The 20,880-nt window shown below is 45.3% G+C and overlaps 1 protein-coding gene and 1 pseudogene across 3 annotated transcripts in view; one reads left to right on the top strand and one right to left on the bottom strand.

The window, feature by feature from the left end:
* Nucleotides 1–20,880, top strand: part of LOC119460991 (mucin-5AC-like) — a 218,012-nt gene that overhangs the window by 25,734 nt on the left and 171,398 nt on the right. The window lies entirely within an intron of this gene.
* Nucleotides 560–20,292, bottom strand: LOC119460992 (uncharacterized; annotated as a pseudogene).

Here is a 20,880-nt window from a genome sequence, read left to right as displayed (position 1 = left end):
AACATTCGTAAGTTAACATAGCGAAGCATCCCGCCACTTGCTTTTCTCAAAGTCTGCGGCAATAAATGGATCCAGATAAATTTTTTTCGACAGCGACACACAATTGAGAACCGATATAAATCTTCAAGAGGTGACCGCTTAATTTTTTATTGTGGAACCACAAATGCAACCGAATGTCACGTGTACTGCGCGGTTTCACGTTGCAGCCATTGGGGCTTGGCTTGAGCGTGCTGACCATTTATGTTGGACTTATCGGACCCATTTCAGGATCGAAATAAAAAAAAACTTTGGCCCATAGAAATGTATAGGTGCTGGCCGGGATCGAATTAACTGAAAAGTATAATTAACCGCAGTAATATGTCTGTATTTTAGAATTAAATTTTATACTGAGGACAGCAATATAGCAAATAAATGACACAAGCTCAGTCAAGAGCATTTTTAACCTTTATGCCTTGTGCGTAGTGACAAAGCTTGATGAAGTGGCTTGAAAAAAAAAAAAAATTGCATGCGAACGTGCAAGAAACATGCCGTAAACTAGAAAACTGAGGGAAACTTGAGGTCAAATCTTTTCTTCTTTTATTTGTCAAGAGTCAGACTCTAATGACATCTCCTCTTTTGCATGTGTATATGTAAAAAATGTACAAGAGACTCAAGTGCACTGGCAAAGCAAAGGACTCGATCACAAATGCCTGCTCAGAATAGACACACTATCCAGCTGCACACAACTCACATGCAACCCACAAGAAAAGGCTTGCGGGCTGCTCATCAAGAGGCAAGTCATCACCATGTGCTGAGTATATGGCTTACAATATAAATAAATAAAATGGGTGTTCCTCGAACACCTGCTGACATATGCACACATAGAAGGAAAAAGCACACAGATAACACTGCAGGAGCATTAAGTGTCAAGCACACAGACAAATAAATGCAGTGCATTAATTAAACTGTGCTTCAAAGGAGCGATGCAGCTTCACTTTGAAGCAATAGCTTTCTTCACAATTAGAGCAATATCACTCGGTGCATGCATTATGGTCAAGGCTGTCGTATCTATAGACTGTGGCCACATCGTGCTACAGGTCGCACAGCCAATTAATTATGTAGGCATTAGCATGCAAATCAGGATGAACATGTTAAAATAAAACCTGATGGTGCATTAAATGCTTCTCTGAGAATGAAATGTGACATTGGCGCTATGCAATGTTTGCTGAACTTAATCCAGCCCAGTTTGAAACCACACATGATCATGTATGCTGCAAGTAGGCCCAAACGGCTCATTGAGAAAGTGTCAAAGAAAATTAACTATCCACAGCTTCTTTACAGTTGTTCCTCGCAATTATCGACAAAGAAAGCGCCAAATGTGTGACGAGATGTGTAGATTGCACAAGCATCATGCCTATGGCTTTCAACCTCAATCTGAGGGACAAATTATCTGGCATAGTAAAATTTCTGCAGAACTCGACACGTCTGTAACTCATGTATATGATAGTTCAATTGTGGAAGAAATTACAGAAAAAAAAAAAAAACATTGATTAGTTAGGTTTCATAGCAATGAAAGTAACTGATGGCACATGATTTGTGAAAGGAGCAACCCAGTGCCCATGCCTTAAAATCACAACTAATTACAAATCTGGCTCGTGACAGACACATTTAAAACATTGTTTTTCATTAGCGGTGGATGCAGCTTGCACAGTCACTAGCTTAAGTGCAAACTGAGATGATGGGTGGATGCAAATAAATGCTACGGCATCTGTAGCTCGAAGGACCTCCTTCCTGCTTTTCTGCGTGTTGTATATTGATTAAAATAAAATGAATAAAGCACAATAATTGAACTTAAGAGGGCAAAGATTACATCTTTCGCAAAAACAAATATGCGTAGCAAGAACTAGTGGTTTACTACCGCAATGTATTTATAAAATTTCTGCTTCCTACTGATTTTAAAGACATGGGACTGCTGAGTATTAGAGACTTTTAGTTTTTCTGGTGTTCGGTAAATGCAGGCTGAGTGGTTGATTTAACGGAGAGGCGGAGGCGTAAACCTGAGCTCCCTGTACGGTGCCATACGGTACCCGTGTTGGTGGCGCAGAGCTCAACCAGACAAACACAGGTAATATTGCAGTAACCAACTGTATCTTACTTTGCTGCTGGTGCAAATTTTCAGCAGCAACACGATTATGCTGCTGCCGAAAATTTACACCAGCAGCAAAGTAGAATACACTTGGTTACTACAATATTAGCTCTGTGTTTGTCTCACTGACTTCTGCACCACCAAGTGGCTGCACCATGCAGGACGTTGTGGGGATTGAGGACGTTCACGTTTGTGCCTCCGCTCATCCGGTAAAACAACCAGTCTGCTTGCATTTACCCGAATACCGGACACGCTAAAAATCTCTATTGTTAGCGCTTATGCTGAAAATGCAGTTGACTGAAACTGCTTTCCACGCAAACATCTGCAGCAACTGGCTGGTTTATAAAATTACACTGATGGCAGTCACAAGTCACATACAAAACAGCACTGAACAAGATACAGTGATCAAAAATGGTTTACAAGACAATGTTGTTTTTTGTACAGCAGATTCATACAAGACATTAAGAACAAAGTAGAACCATCACAAGTTGTGCTAGTCACAAAGCATTGGCCTGTCAGCAGACCTTTTGTTTCAAAACAAATCTGTGTTGTTTAGCACAAACTTTCTTTTGTGTGCATCTCTCTTTGGGTGCTCACATTTTGTCGTCTCTGCTTCCTTGGCAAAATTTTCCCATTCCAGTTAAACCTCTGCACTCAATATTGCTCTCGCGCTGCTAGCTGCTGCCACATTGAAGCTCGCACCTCCCCCGCCACTGTAATCAATAACATATTCTCACTCTCACCTTGGTATACTAAAGATATGCCTGTCTACCACTCTGTTCACCTAGCGTTTGGACCTAAGTGCCAATGATATCAATAAAGCACCTCAGCACCATCTTATATAGCTAATAGGCAGCAGAAATCCATGCTTGAAGCACTACTGCCAATGCAATGACATTTTTATAGCTTTGGTACCACCTTGAACACAAGAGGAATGACATCCCAAAGAAAGAGGGCACGAACGGGCATCCAACAAGGCATTCAGGGCATCAAAGGAGGTCTTCAGAATGAAACTGCGCGCTGCCTTCTGCCACATGCTGATATATTAACCCAATAATATGAAAGTCTTTCAATTGAATGATGAGTCCAGGCTTATGCACGTATGCAATGTGCTGAAAAAGCACTGCTGCTTTGAAAGACCTTTTTACATGTGCCAGCAGTACTGGTCGGACTAGTTCGCTTGCTAAATACTTGCTGCTCCTGTGGGCATTCGTCCAGCACAACAAAGACAGGTTGCCCAAATGAGCTTGGGCCAACAAGTGGTTAGCCCACTCAGAACATGCCCATGTAAGTTCCACATCGATCATAGAACAGGTGGGGAATAAAAAATAGAAAGGGGAGGGGGGGGGGGGTAAGAAGTTGAATATGTATGTAATATAAAATATTTTTCAGTATCCAGCTTGTGTGACTTAAAAATACACTTTATATAGTATAATTACCATACAGCATTTTGGGAGATGTCTAGATTTGCTCAAAGTATTTGACAAAAATATTAAGACTTGGTCATTGCAGTTAACACTAACTTGTACTAATGAATGATTGTAATGGCTTTGCAGTTGCTCTTCTTGTTCCCGATAGCAGTTGGGATTCAAAATGAATATTCTAGTTCACACCATAGAGATTTAACCACACAAAATAACCTAGGAAAATGAAAACATACACCAAATTCTTTGAATGGAAAAAAAAAAAAAAGCTTGAATGACGACAAGCCTAAACAAACTAGGACAAGTACACAACAAATCTGATAGGCAACCTGTTGAAAGCAATTATCCCATAATCTGCTTAAATGGGAGGAATCAGTCATCTTGATCAAAAAGAAAATTAATGAGCAAAGGTTGAGGGTTGACTTAAAGAAGTTCTTGACGCAGTGTCAGTATAAAGAATGTCACATCCCTCGATCACAGCACATCCCTAATTTAGCATTTTGCTGCTGTCGAAATGCATGCGCCGTGTGTGGACACAGCATCGACAGTGCAATTTTTCTGCAAATAGGCATCAGAACAGCCAACTGCTGAAATCACCGAAGCAAGACTGAGAGAAAAAGGAAATCCTTTCAAGACAAATCAGCACGCCAACAATTTCTAGGTGCTCTAGATACAACGGAACCTTCCATGTCTAGGCATCAAGGCAAATAATAGTTGTTTAGTTTGCCTTTCTTGGCCATCAAATGCAATCTACACAGGCATGCGCAGGCATTTGTTCTGTATTATTGTGCTTGTCCTCAGGCTCCAAAGGGTCTTTTGTACCTCCCTTCCGCTGTCCGCAATTGTTTTTATTTTTGGACGTCGTAATAGGAAACAAAAGCACAGGTCCTTCTGTGGACATCAACCACAGGTGGCTGAGACTGAATCTCAGCGCACTAGTTTTTCTGGTGTGAATGCAGCTAGTTTGCAGAGCTCAGAGCTGATGCGCTAGGCTGTTTCTTTTTGCTTAGGAGTAAAGTTTCTTTTTTCAGGAAATAGGAAGTCGAATAAGCGATTTTTTCTTCGGAGTGTTCTGAACAAGTGAGCGAGATTTATGTGGGCACAAACAAACCAAGGAAAAAGAGGGGTGCTCTCAAGGCAATAAATTTTAAAGAAATGTAATGTAACTCGTGAAAAGCAAATTTCATTTCAGCTCATGCATGGAAACAGAAGTGTAAATTTATGTTGTGCCATCCACTTTTATGTGCAACCTTGCAGTACTGCTCTTAATTTGAAAGGCCATCTGCAATGAAAACGTGTTGGCGCCTCCTCACCTCCCTCCCCCTTTCAGAGTTGACTCTACCAAGAGCACTGCCTCCGCAATCGGCCTACACACACTCGACACCAATAAAACTAAACGGAGGCATGAATCAATACTGAATGCAGAACTCGACTATAAATAAAGCTTGTGCCCCTAAGGAGCACCAGTTCTTCCTCCACCTCAAGACCACTGGCTTTTCAAAGAAGCAAACCGTTTCCATTTGACAGAAGATGTGAAACACAATGCGTTATACAGTTGGCATGCTAACCTTTTTTTTATGAAGTGGGGGGAAATGCATATATGTATAGTGTTTACGTTTTGACAGAGGAAGCTGCACAACGGGAACACAAACTGCTGAAGGCAAGGGGAGTGAACCCGACATATCATGGAAAGCACTATGAGGAACTATAGATGTAGCATACATGCAGTGACAGATAACTCTTTTGAATAGGCAGAACTTCTTCCTTGCTTTCCATGGCTATCCCGCAAATAGGTTCGTTTCAGTTGCAAAATGATTCATCTAGACTAAAATCTCTCAGAGACATATTTGAAGACTCTAGAAAAAAAAAAAAAAAAGGCTGGTACAGCTCCACAATCTACTACCACAGTCACACCACACACACAGAATGAAGGGGTCAGGCAACAAAATTAATCTTAAAAACGGCACATCTGTGGATTAAAAGTTTCTTGGAGGTGATCAATGTGTGTACTGATGCATTATATACAGGATGTGATAAACGACGTGATAATAGTAAGAGATGCATCTTTGATACCGTCTAACAACTGCAGTCATACAACAGCCACCTGGCAGCCAACTCTTATGTCCCCATCACATGCACACCTTTAGAACACATCGAAACCAATGACTAGCAAAATCCATTACCTCTAGCAGCTACGTTGCACGAGCTCACTAATGGTGCCAATGGACCTTGCATATTTCTATCGTCCTTTCTTTCAAGGGTTCTTGAAATGCACATTTGACAGAGGTGTGTTATACAGTGTTGCACAAGGACAAGGTCCAGGATATCTTATTTTTGTCAGTGAAGTGAGTCTGGGCAATGTTCCCTGGTCATAAATGATTGCGAGTTGGTCACACAAATGCGTTTTTCTTTTTCTCACTCATGCTGCCACTTGACATACACTTGCATATCACGTTATTTTCCTGGTGGCTGTCATAAGACTGAAGCACAACACGCGTCTTTTGGGCAGCAGAGTCCTTTGACGTTTGTCTATGTACAAGAGTGCCACATGGCACACCACACACTATGTGGTTTGAATACTGGCCATCAAAAACTTTGCATGCATAAAAAGGCGCAACCTTCACATTTCACAGTACTAATGAATGCATTCTGTTTCTTGCATCAGTTGCCTTTGGCGTCAGTTTCGTAAGGGAAGCTCATAACAGTGCTGTGCTTCTCGCATCACTGCAAAAACTTGTGGCACTTGAGATTCTTTCACCAGGTCATCTCCCATCTTCTATCTTCAAAGTAAAAGCCCTAACACGATACTTGCAGAGGCTTAAATACGGACACAATTAAGGAAGGAGAGCTGTCTATCTCTCTGGAAGTCCAGGAAACCTTGGCAAAATCAGTCTCTACAGTCACTTCTCTTTGCGGCTCTACCTTATCGACTGTCAAGAGAGAGCGTCAATGGTGATGCAATTGCAATCGTAAAAGCATCAAGGGCGATAAGCAATGAAATGCCATCATAAGGTGCACATAGGAGTTTGGCATTAAACGAAAGAGTACGGTCCCATGCGCATGCCTATGAGAAAAAGAAAGAAGGTCACTGGCAACCTAAAAATGCAATGGCAGATATACCACTGTCCAGCTCGAGGACAATGTGTTTAGCTGCAGCAGCCAATTATGTTATCTCAGAGGTGAACTACCATATTTTCTGGACTATACAAATTTCTCAAAGTTAAAATTTCGTGGGGTGTGGTCTATTTACGAGTGCGGGCTATACAATTTTTTTTTTTTTAAAGATCGGAGGTGCATTGAATAAATTGAGGCCAGGCTGCACCTGCAAATTTTTCCCATTCTAAATCACATAGCGAAATCAGCTCCGCAATGATCGTCGCTACGCACAAGCAATATTTCCAGCTTGTACTGGCAGCTTGTGACATGCGAGTGAATGCTGCTTGCGATACTGCAAGTGGCTACCTTTGAGTGTTTGGATTTGCGAGTTTGACAATCCGACATGCTTGACTTTGTTGTCCTGACAAGCCCAATGAGAGTGATTCCGATAGGTTTTAGAATTGACTATTATATCCAGTCTGATAAAGGACCCAGGCTTTTACTAGTTGAACATGATTTTTGCTTACCTACTGTATTGGGTGCGAGGGCTACCGCCAAAGCTCTGGTGCTACAATTGTTCTTGTGTAGAAAGTTGGATCACGTGACAGCACTTCGCTGTGGCGAGAGCGGGCATGGCGATTTTGTCTCCCAATTTAGGAGGTTTACTGTATTTTGATCGTTCATAAATGTTGCACATTGTTGTTGAACAGTACTGACTGCCCTATTAGAACAGAAAAAGGGTGCTTGGGGCCTTCTAGAAGGTCGGGATTTGGTCTTTTTGGTTGGATTGTTCGTTTAGAATGTAGTGACAAGACGTCAATGCAAATGTAAACTGGTAAGAGATTTTGCTGACAGCCTGGATGGGCTAAAGATCACTCCTTGAAATATTTTTCTCCCTTTGGGGGAGAAAAAGGAAATTTCGCTACAGCGATTGACCGACCGACGTTAGGCGAGGAAGGTACTTTAGTTAGGCGAGGAAGAACGGGCATAGCGGATATTCTAGTTGACACAAGAGAAAGAAATGGAGCTGGGCAGGCCATGCAATGCGTAGGGTAGATAACCGATGGACCATCAGAGTTACAGAATGGGTGCCAAGAGAAGGAAAATGCAGTCGAGGACGGCAGAAAACTAGGTGGGTGATGAAATTAGGAAATTTGCAGGCCCAAGTTGGAATCAGCTAGCGTGAGACAGGGGTAATTGGAGATCACAGGGAGAGAGGCCTTCGTCCTGCAGTGGACATAAAAATAGGCTGATGATGATGATGCACACTTTAAAATTTACCACTGGGTTTCAACAACCGTACAACTTGTGTAGCAGCTACCATGCTTTCCATTTCTGCAATAGTACGTGGAGCAAAATTGGCCCAGCCTATCATGGAGAAACACCTGATATTCTCATACAGAACAAGCAATGTTGTGCAGCACTACTACAACCAACCGAAATTCCATGGCAGGGACAGGCGAAAAATGAATGAAGCGACGGCGCTGATGCAGACACTCCAGCACGTGATCCAACTTTACAAGTCCTTCACGCACGGGCAGCAGGCGGCGCCACGGTATGTCCCTCACCCCCAATAGTGGTTGCAGACAAGCTAAAAATTTTCAGTTGAAGTTCGACCCTGCAGACTATACAGTGGGCACGGGCTATCTAAGTAAACTTCTTATTTCAAGGCCAATTTGGCCTCTGCGGACTATACACAGAGTGAAGACTATTCCGGAAAATTCGGTACTTTCAATGTTGGTGGCTCTCGTGAACCTGTTATGGAACAAAGAGGCATATAGTAATTTTAACTGGGATACATAGCGCTAGAATGACACAAGGACGAAGAAGAACACAGGACGAGCTGCTAACTTTCAACAATTGATTTATTGCAGCAGGTAAGCATTTACTATATACTCACAGGGAAGGCACTGCAATAGACGCACTGAAGGGAAAGAAGAAAAGGAAAAGCAGTCATATGGCTACTATGCCAAAAATTCAAGCTCTTTCTTAGAAGTAATAGACAGGCGTGCTAACACAATCGTCACTTACTCTAGCTATCTCTGCTGCTTCGACAATTTCCCTCAAAACAACAGTTTTAAGAAACAACAGTTTGTTTAATGTGTATGGCCACAGGAATAAGATAACGAGGGAAATTGTCGAAGCAGCAGAGATAGCTAGAGCAGGTGACGATTGTGTTAGCACGCCATCTATTCCTTTATCTAAGAAAGAGCTTGAATTTTTGGCATAGTAGCCACATGACTGCTTTTCCTTTTCTTCTTTCTCTTCAGTGCGTCTATTGCAATGCCTTCCCTGCGAGTATATAAATGCTTACCAGCTGCAATAAATCAATTGTTGAAAGTTAGCACTCATCCTGTGTTCTTCTTTGTCCTTGTGTCGTTCTAGCACTATGTATCCCCAGTTAAAATTACAATGACCTACCAACACGCCCAAACTTCTTCCCTGCTAAAGGCATATATGGTTAAGCACAGGGTGATTTTGTAGGAGACACTTGTTCTCAATTCTTGGTTTGTCACCGGGTGTAGTAGTTCCTTTGCTACTTGCTTACAACACTTATTGCGACAGCAGTGTATGGCTCCCACTCAGCACAGGTTGCTAGCGATAAGAATAGAGCCCAGCTTGCAAACAAGGCTGAAGCGTGACAGTTGCAAAAGATACCAGTGTGCCAGATGCATTTGGCACTGGTGAGGAAAGCCCACAGAACATAGAGAGGAGGAAAATTCGAGACTTCCTTGATGAGGAAGTAGAAGAGGTTATAACGGCCAGGCCATAGGCATACATACTATCAGACAGATTAAAAGCGTTGGATGAGCCATATACTGCTGTTGCTAATAAAGTGTTATTAGCAGCGTCATTTGCTGTTGGATAAAATGGCTGGGGAAAGAAATTTCAGCACTGTCAGGACACCAAGCAAGACTCGCAGGACCTGACATAGAACGCTCTGGTAACATCATGTATTCAAGCAATGTAACGACATTGTAAACGCAGCTTTGTAACATATAGAAGTTTAATGCCCCTGAAAGACAAGGGACAACACGCTGCACTTCCTATCATCTCACAGGTGTCTCACATCATTCTATAAAAACACATTTCCCACTGTAAACATAAATAACCTTCATTTCTATCTTGCATATGAAGCCCAACCACTGGGCTTATGCAGTTGACACAGCTCAATCACTCCCACTGGCTCAGCACCTAAACAAAAGCAGGCCAAGTGGACTGTGAAGCAATGACTGGATCTTGCGCTGCAGTCAATAAAATGGATGCTGGACACCATTGGGATACTTGGCATGCTCTGGATTAAATAATGGCGCACTCAAAAAGCAATGATGGGTCTAACTACCTGAGACCCTGGTTACATTTGATAAACATGAGATTTTCGAATGTGACCCCATTAAGCCGAAAATCGGCAGGGTTGGCTACCTTGCCACCCACACGGCACATGCGGAGGATGTGCGCCGCTGTGGCCGGCACACTCAGGAGCCGGGTGGCCAGCTGAGCCAACTTTGGGTACTGACCCTGGTGTTGGCGCCAAAAGTCAAGGGGGCACCCCTGTCTCGGGCAAGCACGGCGTCGCCAGGTAACTGCTCACCTCCCAGCACTGGGGAGCAGCTTGGTGCTGAGGACCCTCGGCAGAGGACCCTCCCCCTGGGCTCATGTAGCGAAACAACTTGCTCTGGCGGCGCTCGCACGGGGGCTCGTCACACTCAGGGTGGCGACGTTGTGTCTCGGTCACCGTCTGCCTCTTGAACTTTGGTGCTTAGCAGTGCAGTCAACCTCTGCCGCTCTTCCCCCTCTTGTGCGCACCAGCGAAGCTTGAATCGCGGGTCCAGCATGGAGCACAGCGCGAAGGTCTCACTCCCTTCGAACTTGGATAGGTGAGTGGTGAGGGCTGCGGCAAGGCGGCTTGCCGCCGACACGAGCCGGAAAGGCCGAGCCGCTTCGAGATGGGCACGCAGCCCGCGGATGCAAGGCACCACGTAACTTGCTGTGATACGGCCTTCACCACGGCTAAGGTGAAAGGCCTCTTCGAAAGGCTCCATGAGCTCCGAGAGTTCCCGGAGAGTCTCAAGGTCGTCGGGCGTGAAGCCCAGGGCAGGTGCAGCTCCCTGCAGGACCTCAAGGGGTGAACCGGCAGTGGCACGAACCACCCGCAGCTGCCCGTGCCAAGTGGAGCAGCCGGACTCGACCGCTTGGCGGACTGAATCCAGAGTCCCTTGTGGCAGGCCTCGAGCCAGCTCAACAAGTCCACTGACCTGGGCACATGATATGTTCAAGAGATATATACATTGCAGCACATGAAATTTCATGGTCTTAAGAAATGGTGCAGCAAAAGAGCCACTGTGCAGCTGCACTACAGCAATTAATGTAGAAGCAGATGTGAAATCTAATGTAAGCAAATTGAACTGAGCTTGTGACAGCTTCTCTATTTAAATATATGCCATAGAATGAAAACTATAATTAAATAAATGAAAAAAGAAAAACACTGCCCAAGCACTCCGTACAGATGGTTAACCAGTGAAGCTGAAACGTGCGACCCCGTTGTTAAGCAGTGGGTTAATCCCGACAATGTATTGAAGCGTTTCTCAATTATTGGTTACATGTTTGTGTTTCTAGTGGAACGCAAGTGCCAATGGCAGGCAGATGCTGCTAACCACGACGCCGAGCTAACTCGAGATATCGAATGCATGCGACAACGGTGAGCTGAGGAGCCGGCGTTGCGGGCAGAGCAGGTACGACGCAGAGAACGACATCACTAACGGCGCTGCCAATGGCGGGCCCGCTTGAGTGCCACATAGAGAACGACGTAACTGACGGCGCAGCCAATGGAGATGTTTCGCGAAACATGCGACGAACAGTTTTTCGTTTCGCCTAGCCATATACAGCTTTCGCTGTAAAAAGTGATATGGAAACCTGACCCATGCTTACAGCCTCAGTACAATGCTGGCCTCCACCAACAAATGTGTGTAACTATAGGACTACCCAATACACTGTACCTATATGCTGCAATACACTGTAAAGGTGTATGTATTCACATGATCGAACAAATTGCGATATAACCTTTCGTATTGTGTGTCACGAGGTCATGTTACCCGTTCCGGCTGTGCCGACTTGATCCCTGCGGAGTGATCCGTGATATGCTCGAAAGCCAAATCACCATTGGGATTTTCGGCAAGAGATGTACTGATGGCGAAACATCTGGCAGCAACCATCTTCAATCCAGCCTAAGTTGCTCACTGAATTGAAATGAGCGAAACCGACATGAGCTCACACTGTTAGCTCAATGGCCGTTAGTGAATGCATGCAGCGTTCCGATGTGTCTGTGCTGTCTGCTTTTCTCTGCTGTTGTGTGAATGCTATACTCTATTTCACTTCATTTATCAATACTGTTCGCCCATTTTTTAGGCGGTTACAGGGTGGTAAATATTTCTTACAATGCAGAAAGTACACTGACAATCACAGCCTTAGGCATCTACAGTCGAGTGCAAAATTTTAGAGATCACGGGAGCGGCGACTAAGCTGCATCGCTGTGCCTTCTGACGGCTGCGCGCCTAAGTTTGAGAGCGCATACTGCGCACGCATGCCCTTTTTATCTGCCAGCCTGCTCGTTCGGTTGCTTCAACCGCGCGCGCACCGGAACGCGGGAGAGAGCACAAGGTGCCACTTCTGCAGTCACCGTAGAATCGTAGAGTGCAAAAGACATCGCTGCTTCCTGACCTTATCACATAATTCGATTTCAGAAAAAGTGACGCAAAGCATGTGTTCCGCACTGTGTAACGTCTAGAAGCAAGGCGCAGAGGGTGGCGCGCTCCTAGCGCTGCCAGTACAAATGAAGTGTTTTCGTCACGATATGATGATATCATCACTCGGGCGATTCCATGGCAACTGAAGAAGTGGCACCTTGTGCTCTCGCTCGAGTTCCGGTGCGTGCGTGATTGAAGTGACCAAACGAGCAGGTTGGCAGGTAAAAAAGGTAGGCGTGCGCAGTCCGCGTTCTTGAACTTAGATGCACAGCCTTCAGAAGACGCAGCAATGCAGTTAAGTCGCCGCTCCCATGGACTCTAAAACTTTGCACTCGACTGTACACCCCTGAGCAAAAGAATACGGACCACAGGATTTCTTCGTCATTAACATGCACAAACTGAAACTGACAAGTGTACTGGAAAGTTCGCAGTGCCAAGTTTGAACTGCAGTCTTTAAGTTCAAGTTACATTCACAGGCAGAGGAGAAAATCGGCTTTATCGCGCAATCCCTGGTCCGTATACTTTTGTGCACGGGTGTACATACAAAAAAAAAAAAAAAAAATGCACAACCTGCGGCTCGCAACAAAATTCAAATGCGGCAGTAGGAGCACACACAGCAACATCAATATTTCTGAGTAGTTGAACTTTGCTACAAAAGAACTGTCATGGTTAATTTGGTAGGTCAAGGTAAAGGTGTAGAGATTTCTCAAATGAACTGATAGAGTCTGTTAGCATTATGTGTTGTGGCAGCGAGTTCCATTCTTCAATTGTTCATGGGAAGAATGAATATTTGAATTTGTTCGTCCGAGCTTGGAAGGTTGCAAGTTGTTGGTTGTGACTGTTCCTCAATGTTTGGGCCGAGTGATGTTTTATGTACAGCCCAGTGCTCAAGTTAAAGATTTGTAGTTCCGTGCAGCAGAGCCAAGGTTACACGACCTGTGAGTGCAGATTCTTGTGTAGCAAGATGTAGTGCCACAGTTCGGAACCCGTTGGACAACTAAATGGCCTTGTCAAGTGGTTTTGTTGGCAGGTGTTTAGATTAAAGCTTCTCTGCTGGTCGCAGGGCAGCTTATTATCTGTTCTTTGATAACTGTCAAAATGAAAACGTGCAGAGAACAAAAAGCAATGCTACGGTACAGACATTAATTTGCATTTAATAAGTACAAACAATTAATTGATTTGACAATGGCTAAATTCATATGTGTAGTCGGCGCAGCCACAACGCCGCAGAGGACTCCCACCTGGGTAGTGCTTTGTCCTTCGGAAAAATGGCTTCTGCAGACTTACTTGTGTGGTATCGTTCCAAGCTGCTCTTTTACGCGAAAGAAACAAACAAGTTGGTATTGGACATGCTTAGAACAGTTCGGAAGGAATGCGGTATACCTGCAAGAATTCTGATTAAGAAAATGGCTGCACTGACGAATATGAGTGAGCGCATCGTGCACAAGTTGATGTTACAAGAGGGATCAAGAGATGGCACCACCATCCCAAGCGACACACTGGCCGAGTGCTCTTTCTGAACCCTACGCTTCCACTGTTTCTGCAACCCTCCGTCTCCTTTGCATCATGAATTATATTGAAGACACATGCTTTTTTGGTGTCAGAGTGAACACAGAGCGAATTTTCTACCGCTGCTATCACAACAGCTGATCTCGCTGCACAGTTGCAGTCTCAGTAGATGCTGCAGCCACCTGCGCTGTATCGCTTGCCGCTAGCAGACGATATGTTCGTCCCCCTGATCGGCTGAAGAAGCCTTTAGCTTCCACTGTGCTGCAAGGAACTACTGAAACAGAGTATAGCTATGAAGTGATCCAATGTGCGTCATATGTCTTGTGACTAATACATTCGCAATCACGTCCAAAGTGTGAATCCAGCTTAATATGTGTTTTGCAAGGATATGATCTGTCACCATCTCCATATCTGGCACAATAAAGGATGGCATCTGCTCACATAAAACTATATTTCTGGATAACCAATTAAGTGTGGGGGGAGGAACGGTGGAGAGGTGCACTCAGTCAAAATTGAATAAGGCGACGTCTGCAGCCCACCAACCTTGTTGACCGCTGCCTCAAGATGAAGGTCCTCTAGTAGGCCATCAGCCACGCAAGTCTGCAGCGCTTCTGCAAAGCACCCCAAACCTTCCACAAAGAGTGGCCCAAGATCCTTAGAGTCCAGATTCAGCAAGTTGCCTGGCAGAGGCCTCCAGTCCCCGTCGCTGGCCCCCGGCAGAGCCCCTGCTGACCCTGGCAGAGCAGCACCTTCTTCGCAAGCTGAGAAGCCAGGGAGGCACGTCTGAAAGCTGCGAACCACGCCTGCCGCAGCGTACACAGCAGCATGTGCCACTTTCTCGCCCAGCCCATACTGCGCCAGTGCTTCGGCCATCAGCTGCTGCACGCTCTCGGCCGGGTCAGCGTCCACAAAGTAGCGGCCGGCCAGGAACACAGTGCGCAAACGCCAGTTGAGGATGAAGTGTGCCGACACACTCACGCAGGATGTGGATCCGAGCCAGACATCCTGAGAGAGGTGCACAGAGAAAACAGAACAGCCATCAGAATGACATCCTTGCTCATCCTCATTACCTTCTGCTTAGCAGAATGAACATTGCCACAGATCTTATATGTGCCTGCATAAATTTCAACAAACATTGTTTCCATGAGGATCCCTTTCGTACAAGTTCCTGATTCCCCCTTCAGAATTGCAAACACGTAGCCCTTAAGTCTGGAATAAAAGTACATGCAACTGTTACTGTTATTTGACACTGTTTGAAAGACTACTACTCGCATACCCCTATTTATCTCTTGTGCTGATTAAAAAAAAAATAGTGCATGTGCACATTAAGTTAAGCACACCTGACTTCTGTTGATGCGAAGGTAATTCAAACTCTTTTTCAATTTGACCATGCTTATAAGTGCTATGAGCTCCCGATGCTTTTTAAACGCACCTTTTCAGTTCAGGTTCAGGTACTAAAGAGCAATTTTGTATGTCCCATTGGGGTAGCACAAACAGAATTCAACTGTACTTGGAAGCGCAGTGCCTGGAGTTAGTGAAGCACGAGCAGAAGGGTCAATTGTCAGAGAAATTCTCTTTGGCGTCTAAGCTGCGATGCCTTGCTCAACTTCCAAATTAAATTTTCCATCTAGAACATCACCAGCCTGCTTTATAATACATATGCACACTGTGTTAAGATTTAATTTGTTGTTACAATAGTTGCATAATAGTTAAAATGAGCCTTTTAGTACCTTTATAGTGATGCCAAGTGCTCATTGCCACTTTGTGCGACTCTAATAATGATTGATGGGATTTGATGATAGATGGATCGGGTCCACAAGCTGCAATATGTGGGCTACAGCCAAAAGCTGTGTGCAAGTTGTGATCCTGTCATAGTGCCACTCTTAGAGCTACCTCCATCAGCCATTAAGTTTTGCATGCATTGAAATGTACCTTATAAACTTATTACTCCCTTTATGATGCATTAGCATCAAGGCGTTCATCTGCTTTCCTACTAGCACCTTCCCACATTCACTAGCATTAACGTCTATATACACTCAAGGCTGTGGAATGCATGTTATCTAAGCTACGGTGGTAGGCACAAGTGGTACTCCTAGTGTTCCAAAGAAGTGGAGAACTAGGTTGCGGTAGTGGCAGTGGCACCTAGTCTAAAGTGAGCTCTGGTGTTGCAACATTGCCTTTATACTTCCAACAATGGGTGCAAGGTTGTCTATTAAATAAATACGGCAGTACGAGAGCACAGCATTCTGAAACTTTTCAGCTTACCCTTCAACAGACGACACTCATCAATGACATATTTGATTCTGATACTATATCATATTCTGATCACTCTTACACTACCAGAGTAAGTAACCTAAAAGAACAAGCACGTCTACCTAGTCTTCAAGTTCTCCGCAAAATCGCAAGGTTTTCACTGTATAACAAATTTTTTCATGTTTTGCCCCATTCTTCTCCTATCAATCCAGCTCATCGCATCTCTCAACGCTTCTTTCTGGGGTTTTATGTGCCAAAACCAGTTCTGATTATGAGGCACGCCGTAGTAGAGGGCTCCGGATTAATTTTGACCTCCTGCGGTTCTTTAATGTGCACTACAACGCAAGCACACGGGCGTTTTTGCATTTCGCCTCCATCGAAATGCGGCCGCCGCAGCAGGGATTTGATCCGCGACCTCGTGCTCTGCAACGCCTTAGCTAACTGAGCCACCGTGGCGGGTGCATCTCTCAACGCATCAGCTATGATAAAGCTGTATACCCCCACATGACCGCACCATCACGCACCTTCAGTCGTTCTTTGTCAAGACGGCCATCGACTGGAACAGTCTTCCCTCAAACATCGTCCTTCACGTCAACCCTGTTCAGTTCAAAGCCGCCGTTGAGTCACCCTTTGTAAACATCAACTAACTTTTTTCCGCCCACCCCTCATGCAAAACCCTGTGTACAGGGTCCTTGAGGTACTTTCAATAAACAAACAAACAAACAAACAAACAAACAAACAAACAAACAAACAAATAAATAAATAAATCTTTATTAAAATGGCAGGCAGCAGGCCATTGTGGAAAAGAAGAAAGAGATGGAGAAGTTTTGTGAATCATATTACCACTCAGTGCATGGCATATCCCCCGTGGTCGGTTTGTGCCTTCTACAATGCATCATCACCACCATTATATGCTAGAGATTCATAATGAAACAAAAGATGTTTTTCTTTTTAAAGAAAAACTTGTGTTCCAAACCTGTGTAAGGGCAACACTCTGTGCCGTCTCCAGCAGCAGCATGGCACGCTGTTGCAGCCCCCAGCGGCGGCCAGGCAGCAGCCCGTAGACCAGCTGCGATGCCGTTGGTGGCTCGTAGCTTGAGTCGAGCAGGCTCAGCAGGCGTCGGAACTCACGCGTGTCCACAATGCCCGGGTCGAGCAGGCTGCCTGCCAGCAGGCTGACCAGTGCGTCGGTCACTTGCTGCTGCCGCTGATCTACGTACTGCTGCACTGAGCCGAGCTGACTGCTTCCGCTGCTGCCCATCAGCTGGGGCACGCTAGCCACATCCATCATCCGGCCAGCGCTGCCATTGTCATGATACACACCAGGGTGCTTGCGCTGCATGAGAAGAAAAAGTTGTAAAGTTGGCACATTAACTTTATCTGGTGGTCTTTTTTTGCTTGAGTATGTAAGAGTTGACTCAGTAATTATACAATACCATTTTAGCTACATACTACAGCACGTGGCAAACGACTGCTTATTTCCATGGGGTGACTTGTTTCAGTATTCATTCACGTGAATTCTGTACCTGCCATGATATCATTAGGATGACATGTTGTTGCAGTGACCATACAGAGCTATCTGGAATCAGAAATTTGTTGCAGTTATTTCCTAAATATGAGCATTTCAAAATTTTATTATTAGTTCCCTCTTTGGACTTATAGACGTCTGTCTGTGAGTTGTAGAATGCAGAGGTTGGAGCACAGCTATGTATCTGGAAGTTAGGCATCCTATGCAACATCAGACATGCTGAACGTGCAGCACGTGTTGGGCCACGGAGTCGGAGGCACCGTCCTCTCTAAGGTGTGTGTGGCTATGTGGCCACACAATTCTTTTCCTGCATAGTACTTGACAGCAGCATGAGCTGCATCCAAGCAGAAAGCGGCAGCTGTCACTGCATAAGACCCATCACCCCACAAATCCCTGCAAAAAGCATTTGGACATGTTGGTAACATTGAAATTGCATGCATTAAGTGGTGCTGTCATAAAATTAAGTAACACTTACAATTTCAGGGGATTAGATAGGGAAAATACAATCTGCAAGGAAAACTGTGCAGTTGCGCAGTTTGGGAAATCCAAAGCGATTTCAAGAAGCATGGGCTGTTTGCCTGTTGATAGCCTCTTGACACTTTTCTGAACCATCTGCTATTACAAATACTGGTACACAGCTTTCACTCATAGTTATTCTCCTACTTGTGGTTCGATGATAATGGCAGCATGCATGTACCACATGCACGTACCAAAGCACATAGCAGCAGTAGTAGCATGGTATCAAATGAACAGTGCACACATGCTGCCTTGATACTGGTGCTCAGGCAAACATTTACCTTACACACCGATTGAAAACCGTGGAACATTGGTTGTATATGGGCTTAGAAATTATAAAAAAAGGATTGAAGAGGAACAATTGGACTTGATCAGTCAAACTTTTGATCAAAATAACAATTGTGCTGGTGTCATGTAGCAGAAAGCAACTAAAAGTCATGCTCAAATGCAAAATGTATAAGCTCCGTAGAAGTACAATCATGTAGTTCGACTACATCGGCTATAAATGGGATTGAAAAGGAGCAATAGAACTTGATCAGTCAAACTTTGACCAAACTTGCAATTGTGCTTTTGTCGCATAAAAAGCAACAATATTCAAATGCACGAAGTTATAAGCCCCCTAAATACATTACATGCAGTTTGGCTACAGTGGTAATAGCAACCTATGATTTATGTGGCAGCTTGACACTAAATATTCTTATTTTAATATTCCAAGAGCATAACCAAAGAATAAAAAAACGACAGTAGCCGAAGAAAAAGAACTGGGGGGAAAATGACTTTCATTACAGTATGAGGGCGGCGGGGATCGGCGAATTACACGCGCCGGATTCAATTACGTCGCTCCCTAATTAACGCGGTATTTGCTGCGCCGCGCCAGGAGAGAGGATAATTAGGAAAAACTAATTAAAACTATACTATCGATTGGGGCACCAAATGTCGCGGCACGCCTGCGTGTCGATCGCAACTGCGTCCCTGAAATACGTGTCCTTCCCTAGAAGACATTACTATCCAGCTTCTTCTAGACATGCGGGCTCTCGCGTTTACAGGTTTGCCTTCCCGCACTTACGAAGATCAAACAACCATCAAGTGCTACACACAACGGGCGGGCGCTGAAGGCCTTCCCCGCAACGTGCGCAAAAGAAACTTCCCTGCGCTAACGATGCGCGACTTGCAGTAAACTATCAAACTATAACGACGCGTGAGGCTGGACGCGACAGCAGAGAAAAATACAAAATCCGAGACGCATAGAGACAAAGGGGCATCAATTAATTAAGACCACCGCCGCAGCTACTGCGTCGCAGAGGCAGGAACCCCTGTGTTTACGCCGACAACCGCGGAGTGCTCGACTCATCCGCGCCCGTTCGTCGTAGGCGATTGTCACGACTTGAAACAAAACAACGATAAGCCGCGTGCCTAGCTTGCCAGATGTCCGACGCGCGTGCCAGACACTGGGGGAGACCCATCATGTCATTATTTGCACAAGCGGCTTTTTAACGACGCTCCCTAGCCGAACTACGGGGTGAGAAACGACCGCGCTGCGCCGACAGGCCGGCAAACGTTGCACGTATCAGAGGGACTTGCCTTCATGTGCGATATCAGGTTCGATGTGGCTCGGCGGGACGCGCTGATGGAGGTGTTGCAAACTTTGCATATCGCCCTGAAGTTTCCTTCCTCGGGCAGCGGAAACTCGGTGACATAGTACTCGAAGATTGGCGGCCGGCCGCCGCACCGGTTCCAGCTGCCTAGGGCCATGACGATCACGTTCCTAGCGCCGGTCGCATACGCCCGACGTTGGCCGACACTGCAGGTAACGGTTCGGAGCTGAGCCGGTAGCCTGCGTCCTCCCGACTGTCATTATTGCGTTAGGTTTAGGGGCAGCAATGAAGAAGCCATCATCAAATTTCCCTTACGCGACCTCATTGGCTGTTCGCGGGAAAATAGCGTTGCTCAACGCGAACGCCTGACAGGACACTCGTCTGGAAATAACGGCCACCGGGTGGACGCGTTCTCGTTGTGCGGCTTATATGCGGCGAAGTCTATCCTGCGTGGTTCCTCTCGTTGATCGCCACCATGGTTGTTCACGTTATATTCACTCCATTGAAAACTTTTGAATACCACATTTACTCGTTTAAGAGGCAAACCTTCCTTGCGTATTCTCGACAGATGGATGGATGGAAAACTTCTCGACAGATCGCATTTTTAAATGAGTCGGGTTTGCGGCTACGTGATGACACCGCGACCGTTAACATAACGCACAGTATGAAACCGCTAGTGGCTCACAGGGAAATCTTCTATTCGCTATTTTTCGTCGCTTTCTATTGACCCTTTTCGCGGCGATCCCGTGGGCGCTGCCATGTTTGATCACGTGGTGACGCGTCCATTGCTTGCCTCAACTGCCTCCGTTGCCTCCTTGTTTACTATGGAAGCTTATGACGCCGGCGCGGCTTAGAAAACCTCTGTTTTCGGAGATATCGTAGACGGTGACTAGGTGGACGACACGATCGCTTTGATCACAGCATCAGAGAACATGCAAAAGCGCTTTCGGAGCTGATTAAGCCATGTCCAAACGGCGCAAGCAGCGTATATAGTGTTTGTTCTAAAAGCGGGGCTAAATATGTATCCCAAGCAATCCAAACGTTCCGCTCATGAATTCAGTCAGGATTAGTGTGTTTTGCTCTTTGTTCT

The sequence above is a fragment of the Dermacentor silvarum genome, chromosome 8, assembly GCF_013339745.2.
Source record: "Dermacentor silvarum isolate Dsil-2018 chromosome 8, BIME_Dsil_1.4, whole genome shotgun sequence".
Classification (NCBI taxonomy): Eukaryota; Metazoa; Arthropoda; class Arachnida; order Ixodida; family Ixodidae; genus Dermacentor; species Dermacentor silvarum.
The sequence above is the reverse complement of the archived record's forward strand: the minus strand, read 5'-3'. Positions and strand labels throughout refer to the sequence as shown.